Source organism: Nuphar pumila, chromosome 12 (assembly GCF_984573655.1).
Source record: "Nuphar pumila chromosome 12, dmNupPumi1.hap1.1, whole genome shotgun sequence".
In the NCBI taxonomy this organism is placed as follows: domain Eukaryota; kingdom Viridiplantae; phylum Streptophyta; class Magnoliopsida; order Nymphaeales; family Nymphaeaceae; genus Nuphar; species Nuphar pumila.
This window is the reverse complement of record NC_143260.1, coordinates 88,872,463-88,881,713: the sequence shown is the minus strand read 5'-3', so window position 1 is coordinate 88,881,713 and position 9,251 is coordinate 88,872,463.

Here is a 9,251-nt window from a genome sequence, read left to right as displayed (position 1 = left end):
GAAAAAGTCCAAATAATTGTAATAGGAAAAAACAAAAAAGTTTTAGGTTTGCTTATAGCCTTCAAGAGGATTTGAGGGAAAAAACAAAAAAAATTTCCCTCAAATCCTCTTGAAGGTTGTAAGCAATCGACCAGTTTTCCCTCAAATATGAATGTGTGTGTGTGTGTGGAGAGAGAGAGAGAGAGAGAGAGAGATGAACTCTGGGAGTGGGGACCTAGGGTTTCAAGGGTTAAGAACTGTGGAAAAAAATAAAGTGTGACAAAAAATTGTGATATTATCACGAGATTTAGTAAATCTCGCGGTAATATCACGAGAAAATGTCACAAAACAAAATTCTCGCAAGATTTTGTAAATCTTGTGAGATTTAACCATTTAAAACGTTTACGGTTTGTCACATTTTTTTCACGAGATTTTCATAAATATTGCGATATTTCTCACTATGGAGCTCACTAGCCCAATGTGTTATTTAATATTAGGCTCACTTTGAATAGGTTGTTTTAACCTGTTCAAAGTGCTCGCAGTTCAAACCATGATCTAAATTCAAGCCCTGAATGTGTAGAACACTCTAGTATTTTTATTTTTATTTATTCACTTTGTATATCTAAAGATATTGATTTTTTTTCAAAACTGGTCAGGTAAAAAACAAGAATAGAATATCAGAGATTTCAAACTCATAAGACACTCATTAAGCAAGACTAAGGCTAATATTAAAATATAATCAATCATGATTACAACTATTTTAAATATATTTAGAGTATCATACAACACATGTTTAAGCATATTTGTAACAAACTACATTAAAACATTAGCATCCATCATCCCAATCACATTGCATTCATGGAGTTACTCAAATAAAATTGCAATCTTTTCATTAATCACATGGAACCTAATCAATCATCAAATCATGGTTTATATATGCACTAACATGTTGATTAACCATACTAACATGAACTGAACTAACTAAGCATGCTCATATTAATCTTTCTTAATCATAAAACATAAAACCCCAAAATTGATTTTGCCAAATCCTTCTTCAAAATAGTTTTGCATAAACAAACATGAATTTAGGCACATATAGCATTTCTAGAATTTTAGAACTTGTATGACATCAATCTAATCTAATAATCACCATTAATCATGCCGGAATTAAATAAGTTCTAACAAATAACTAACATCTAAGCCTTTCTGAATCGTTTTTCGTTTTAGAAACAAGGGAGAGAGAGAGAGAGGGAAAGGGGGGGCTGGATGCCCTCTCTTGTGTTTCCAAAAAAGGTCCTCTTCACTTTCCACAACTCTGCTTTTTACAAAAAAAATTCTCCTCTTTCTCTTTTTTTTTTCCTTGTTTTCCTTCTTTCCATTTTTTTCTTCTTATGAGATTTCAAAGAGGTTTAAGTTTTGGAAAGAGCATCCCCCCAAGGGGGTGTGAGCCCACCTAAGGGGAACGTCCTACCCTCTTGGTTTACCTTAGCTAATTAGTTAATTAATTTAGTTTCTATTTTATATTTCTTCTTTACTTGTTTTGTTTTTTTTAGAATCTTTAAAAAATGCCTTTTGTTTTTAAACCTTTGAGAATTGGTCTTTAACTTGAGGTGCCACATAGGATGGGCCCCACAGGGGGGTGCCTCACCTATGGACCTCAACCAATTTATAATTTTTAGTTTAGTCCAAATTTTCATTCCATAAATCATTAATTTGCTAATTGACACTATTTTGTATTTTAGATTTGAAATACATAAAACTAAATTCTAATTTATTGAAATGACATTACATGCATGTCTAATTAACTCTGAATTAAATTTAAATTTCATTTTAACTTTTAATTAAAATTCCATCTCACTTGAGATTTATTTGACTTAATAAACATGATTATTTTTAATTCCAATTCATGTTTGAATACCTAAGAATCTATAATTGACATGAAATTTCATATTTATTTATTAAAATAACTGCAAAACTTTTTTGGGTATTACAATGATGATAACCTTAACCCATAAATGATAATAAGGTGGAGCATTAATTATTATTGAAAAGAAGACATCAACCATATGTGTATGCAGAGGGGAGGTAGGGAACACTTTGACTTCAGTTCATGAAAGCACCAACTAGATACGCATGCAAAGGGTAAGGAACACTTTTGTTTTAGTTCCTGATTGTACCAACTAGACGTAGAGGGAGAGATTAGAAACATTTCTATTTTAGCTCATGTAGATACACTATCAAGAAGAGAAGACCAAATCCAAGAGAAGATCAATTTTTTTTTAAAGAAGAAAAACATAATCTAACATTTCTTCCTTGCCAATGCAAACAAGAGTATCATCAACTTCAAGTACGATACGGGTATCAGATTCTTACGAGTTAAACTCGTACACTATTAACCACAAATAAACTAAAATAAAATGTGACAAAAACACCAAATTCATCCTAGCCTGGTTAGTCAGGATCCAAACCAATTGCGGCCAGGAAGTTCCCCCAAACTACAAATCCACACTTCCAACGTCAAGGTCCTAAGGATCCAACCTTTCACCCACTTCTAAATTTTCACATCACTATGAAAAAATCTAGCAAAGAATCAAAATTATGAGCCCACATACGTCAGTGAGTTGATTCAAGTCCTGAGGAGGATGAATCTGCATGTTGTAAAAGGCGAGACTTACATCTCGACAATTCTCTACTTCTACATAATATGGGGAAATAAGAAAAAGAAAAAGAAAAAAAAGGTATAGATGGATAGAGGAAACAATGCCGCTAAAGGATCTAATCATCCATCTAAAAACCCTCATACCAAACAAAATTGTCATAAAACTTGTGAAGTCACCCATAGATGAATATAGAAATCAATTCCACTATGAGAACAAATCATCCATCCACAAACACTACTAGCAAAAGGAATTTTAGTAAAGCTCATGAATCCCAAACATCTGTGCTCACAAAAAACTCACCCATCTATAATCAAAATCAATAAAAAGAAAAAAGGAATTACAAATCCTAGATGAATTCAACTCGATTCTAGCAAACATATCCAAAATCAATCAACGACTCCAAAGGAAAAGAATAACCAAAGAGAATAATAAATCATAGCCTGAATGGAGAATTTGAGCTCATGAAATCAAAGATCTCAAGGAAAATGAACATATAAGGAAAAAACCCCCCAAGAATTAGAGTAAGAAGGCGTGAGGAACGAATGTACTATGCCCCATCATGACTTGCATTCTTAGAGATGAAGAGAGAAACACTAGATGACACCACTTATATAGAAGCTTGATTTTACGATAGAATTATTCAAATAGACCTTTGAGCAGGGGTGTCAACGGGTTGGATGTAATCCAACATCCAGACCAAATTTGAATCCGATTAGTCAGATTCGATATTGAGTTTTGCATTTGAGCCAGAACCTGACTATGATTATATGTAAATACCAGATTTTTCCCTATTTGGAAACTACTAGCTAGGATGAGAAGTGACATTTTAGGAAGTGGCAACTCCCAAATCCTAGATTTGGCAGCTACCACCTCCTAGAGGTGGTAGCCGTTAATTCCATGCTTTAGTGTAAATACAATGCCACTTCCTATCCCAAATGCATTAACTCCCATCCCAGCTACCAGTTTTCAAACAGCCACCAGGTGGTAGTTTGACCAACTTTTTGCCAAATGCATTAACTCCTATCCCAGTTCCTAGATTCCAAACATGCTAGTCAGATCCATATTCAATTTTTTCTGATCCCACCTAACTCTGAATCTTATTGTGTCAGGTCGGATTAGGTTAGCCTTGGTAATGGTTGGTCTCTCCAATATTATTTTCAGAGAGCGAGGTAGGCAAAGACACTATGACCGTGTTTGGTTGTCACAGAAAGTGTTGTGGATTCTTCCATGGAAAATGAATCGGGTATGGGCATATTTGTTTGTCATGGAAGGTGTCATGGCTTCTTCCATGGAAAATGAATCAAGCCACCCCACCACAAAAACTAATTTTGTGGAAAGGGGTCCAGTGTGTAAAATGCGGGCTGCTCTTCGCAAGGAAAACAATTCTCATGTTTGTGTTGCATTGTGTGACTCGCATAAATGACACGGGCACCCATGCATTTTTGTAGAAAACCTCACTTTTTTTGTGGCATACAAACAGGCTCTATAGCTCCTCCATAGACCTTTTGGATCAACCAGTTCAAGAGTTGTTGGTGGGTTAGGGATGTGTTGTCTAGTTAATTTACATCTTGATCTTTAAGTTTAACCAAGGAATTTCGAATCCTCTTTAAGCAATTGTTTGGATATATGACAAACCAATCCATGATGTCATTTGTTTGCTATGTGGCACTAACACATTTGGCTTTATAACACATAGCTAGGGGTGTAATCGAGCCAGATTCGGTTCGGGTCTTATCAAATTCAATTCTAAATTAGGTCTAAAAGTAAGACCCAAACCCTACCCAATCTAATTAGGTTTTGGGTTCAAGTTTGAGTACAACTAGAAACTGTGAGCTCATATGGGTTAACGGGTTCGGGTGTAACTAGGTCTCATCTTTAGTAGACTCGTTTTGATTCTGGTTGGGTTTGGGTTTAGGTTTGTGTATGGTTGCAAAACCATATAGGTTAACAGGTTCAGGTTTTAGCTCAAGTTTTGATATGTTCAATATTCTAGACCTAATTATCCACCAATAAAAAATATATAAATTAATGAAGTCAATTGTTTATTATAAATATTTTATGGTAACAAAATAAAAGCTTGATAATTCTAAATAATGTCAAAGTTTGAATATAAAAAGAATATATCCACTCCTACCAAATATTTAAAGTTGAAACAAAAAACCATGATATATCATATTCAAAATGTATCAAATTCAATAAGTTCTCAAGTACAACTCCCTCGAGGCGAGGGGTAAGCTCTTGGATTTTTACACTACCTGGACAATGACCGTAAGTATGGCATGCAGAGCCATCACAACTAGGTCTCTGATTCTGGGGCAGTTTCTCTGAGTAAAAAAAATGAGTTCTCAAGTATTATTATGTAATTCACTTCAATCAAAAAAAATTTATCACAAAAGGGCAACATGAAGAATATGCAAAAATGAATTAAAGTTTAGATTACTAAAATGCAATGCATATTAATTCTAAGTTTATCAACATCTTTAAATGTTTAATTTAATATATAATATTTACCAATTGGAAACTTTCAAATAGAACAGGTATAAAGCAGGTTCAGGTATAGGTCGGGTATGAGTTGGTTTGGGTTCAGGTGTATAATCAATTCAGTTTGCTTCGGTTCAGTTTTAGAATATGAAGAACCATTTGGGTATGGGTATATAATCGGGTCAGACCTGTTTAGGATTGAGTCTTCATTTATAATACCCAAGACCCAACCCGTTTTCACTATGAGTATATATTTTGGACCAGACCGAAACTCACGGGTCCACAAATATTGTTTCGGGTTGAGTCTACCTGACCCAATTACACCCCTACTCATAGCCAAGCAAAGGACGCAAATGGGTTGAATAAGTTAGCTTAATCTAACATTGGACTTTTTTTTTTCTACGAGGAGCCCTTCTTAAGAATTGGGACACTTAATGGGCATGCTCTCTTATGAGGTAAACCCCGAGAGGGGTTGCCCGTATCCAAGCACTTATGGATCCCACCAATTAAAAGCACCCTCACACTTGGTGGGAGTCGAACATATGACGAAGGCGCCAGGACCTTCTCCTCATGCCTTCTGCCATTCAAGCAACCTAGATGGGTGTTTTAAAGAATGGGGTCAGGCATCTAACTCATTAGAGTGTATTCAAACCTACCCACGTAACTAGTTGCTAGGTTCACATTTTGTCAGATCAAGGAAATGAAATCCCAAAACCTGATATGTATACAATTTAAAGAGCTTATATTCAATGAAAATATGTATCAAATACTCAAGTCAAGCCAAAGTCTAATCGGATATCAAATGAAAATATCCAAAGGATGGGCTCCTAAGAGACCTATCTCATCTAAAAATTTTAATATATATTTTCTTCGAGAAAGACATATCTGACTTGGATCAAGTCACTTTTATCCCTAAGAAATGTTTTAGTGGTCCAAGGTCCTTCATGTGAAATTGATGATTCAAATAATTTTTTAATTCAAAAATTGCTCATGCTTCATTTCCTGCAATTATCAAGTCATCTACATACACTAGAATGACTATAACTAATATACCTTGAGAAAGAGTACATAAGGAATAATCTGCTTTGGATTGTGAAAACTCATAATTTATCAATGTTTACAAGAATTTAGCAAACCAATTTCTTAGATCTTGTTTAAGTCACATAGGGACTTGTTTAGCTTGCATACTAAATTCTCTCCCTTACTAGAAAATCATGAGGGGCATTGACATATACACTTCTTCAGAAAGGTCTTTATGGAGAAAGGCATTATAGGTGTCCATTTGATGTAGAAACCAATTGTGAGCTGCTGCTAAGGCCAATGAACACCAAACAATAATCTATTTAATAACAGGAGCAAATGTCTCTTGATAGTCTAGGTCTTCTTGTTGGGAGAATCCTTTGGAAACAAGTTGGGCCTTGTGCCTTTCAATTGATATGTATGTCTTATATTTTATTTTAAAGATCCATTTGCATCCTATTTGATATGTACAGTAAGAGTTCGAGTATTATTTTCTTCCAATGCCCAAATTTTCACACCAACAAGGCTTTTTTGTCTCCTCACTGGGCAACATAGGTTTTGTGTGTGAAGAATTTGCAACTAGGAAGGTTAGGTGAGAGGGTAAGAATCTATCAAATGATACAATGTTTGTTAAAGGAAACCGAGTACCTTTGGACGAACCTTCTTTTGCGACTGACTTGGAGTGATCTGAGTTGCAAATGATGGAGCAATAAAATTCTTTCAACAAGGTTGGTTTCTTAACTTTGTCTTTGAGCCTGGGGTTGAAAATCAATTATCTTCTTCATTAAATGATGGGTTTGACTCTATTTGGGATTCAACAAATCCTTCATTGGGTGTCGAGTCTGATTCTTGTTCAAGATTCAAACAAATTATTTGGCCAAATTCTTTGAGTTGATTATGGACAGGTAAGGGCAAGATAGTTGTTGATCCCATTAACAAAACTCCCACTCTTTATCTAAAAGGGCAGTCATGGTTTGAAATATTGTACAAGAAAAGACCCTCAATTGACCATCTTAGAGTTTTTAGTTGTTTATGCCACAAAAACAATCTTGACACTTCAAAATCCAAGATTGGATCTAGAGCTAAAAAGTGTATTTTCTTGGGATACCCTTATGATCAAAAGGGTTACAAGGTTTATGATCTTGAGACACACACTTTGTTCATAAGTGAAGATGTGGTCTTTCGAAAAAATGAGTTCCCTTATTATTCCATAAAAGATGAGGCATCATCCACTGTCAATGCCACATATTCAAATAAGGTTGATGAGTCATGAAGGCCGATTGTTTGAGATCGACTAGTTGAAGGTAATATAGTCCATCATGCTCCTCACCCATTCCAATCATCAACTTTGAAATCCAGCCTTAGATAACACAATAGTCGGCATAAAAATGACAACACAATTTAAATCTTTGGTTAATTGACTTATTGATAAGAAGTCGATTTTGAATGAAGGAGGGCACAATACGTTTTTAAGACATAGTTGAGGACTAACATCAATTGAACCGATATGTGAATCTGACACTTAGTTGCCATTGGGTAACTTGATAGGAAACACACAAGAATTTTGACGATACTTGAGTTAGCATGTCAATACTAGATGTAATCTGACTGTTAGCCCCTATATCTATAACCCAATGTTTAGAGAGAGGGGACATAAGGATTCACATATTAATTTCTTGCCCTTGTTTTTAGGAAAATTTTCAAATACCCTTCAAATGTTTTGGGTCTAATTCATGTGCACACCAAAATTTTTACTTGGGTTAATCAAATGACACCTAGTTTTAGTTACCTTTAATAAATTCTGTTATAAATTTATTAAAATAGACATGCTATATCCATATGCCTTTTCCCATAAAAGAGTCCTAGCTTTCTTTTTTGTTTTTCATTTTTCATTCGTAACCTCTCTCTCCATTTTGGTGAGAGATGTTGTCATCCAATTAATAATATATTATTTTATAGATGATGGGCTTCACCAAAAATTACATGCGACGTACTGCAGCAATTATAATCCCATTTAATACCATATAAAATGCAAAATATTCTATGGGACTGCCTCCTGCCCTAAGTAGCTCCGCATGGTTGGTAAGAGCTGTCAGTGCACATCTCGGTGGCACCTTGCCGTTCAAATCCGGTGGTACTTTGAATAATAACTTGCCTAACCCTAGCTTGCTTTTCAAAAAATAAATATATATATATATATATATATATGGGTCCGTGCTAAATGGATTTTCAGGCTTTTTCTGTGCTTTTATGAGTTCCGGCCCCATAAATGTATTAGGCATGGTCGAAATCATGTGTTTTAGATGAAAAAAATGATGTTTAGAGGCTAAAAATTTTACAAAGATTTTGGACCGTTGATTTTTTGAACTTTATAAAAAACCCACCAATGTGTTGGAATCAAATGCCTCAAGAGCTGATCCCTCTAAAATCAAGTACATAGATCACGTCTGTAGGGCCGGAATTTTAAAATAAAATGAAAAGGCCCAAAAAAAACTATTTAGCATACGGTTTAGCACCAAATTGATTTAGCATGAACCCATTACTCTCTCTATATGTTTGATTGTATCATTGAACAAAGAAAGCGTCAGGCAATACTTGGACACATAGCCATGCACCAAGTGTCAAAAAAGAGAGTCATCTTTTTTTAGGCAAGCTGGGGTTACGCAGATGATACCATTGGGAAAAGCCTTTAGTAACTAAATCCTTGTTTTTATTTAAAGCGATCAGCTATACATGCACATTTGAAGTTGTTGAACCGTACAATATATATATATATATATATATATATATATATATATATATATATATATATATATATATATATATATATATATATATATAATCTTTAATTCTTTTCACCAGCATTTACAAGTAGTTGAAAATTGTTTTTTATTATGTATTGCAAAATTACAAATTAAATGCTTATTAAAAGCATAATAAACCCGGTTATACAATTAGTGGGTTGGGTCGCTTTTCTACAATTCAAACTTAATTACATAGTTTTTTTCTAAAATTTGCTAACAATAAATTGTGGTGTAATGGTTAGTGTTTTGTTTCTTATTGAGGAAGCCAAGAGTTCAAACTTTTATTGTAGTCAATAAAAGTTTTACA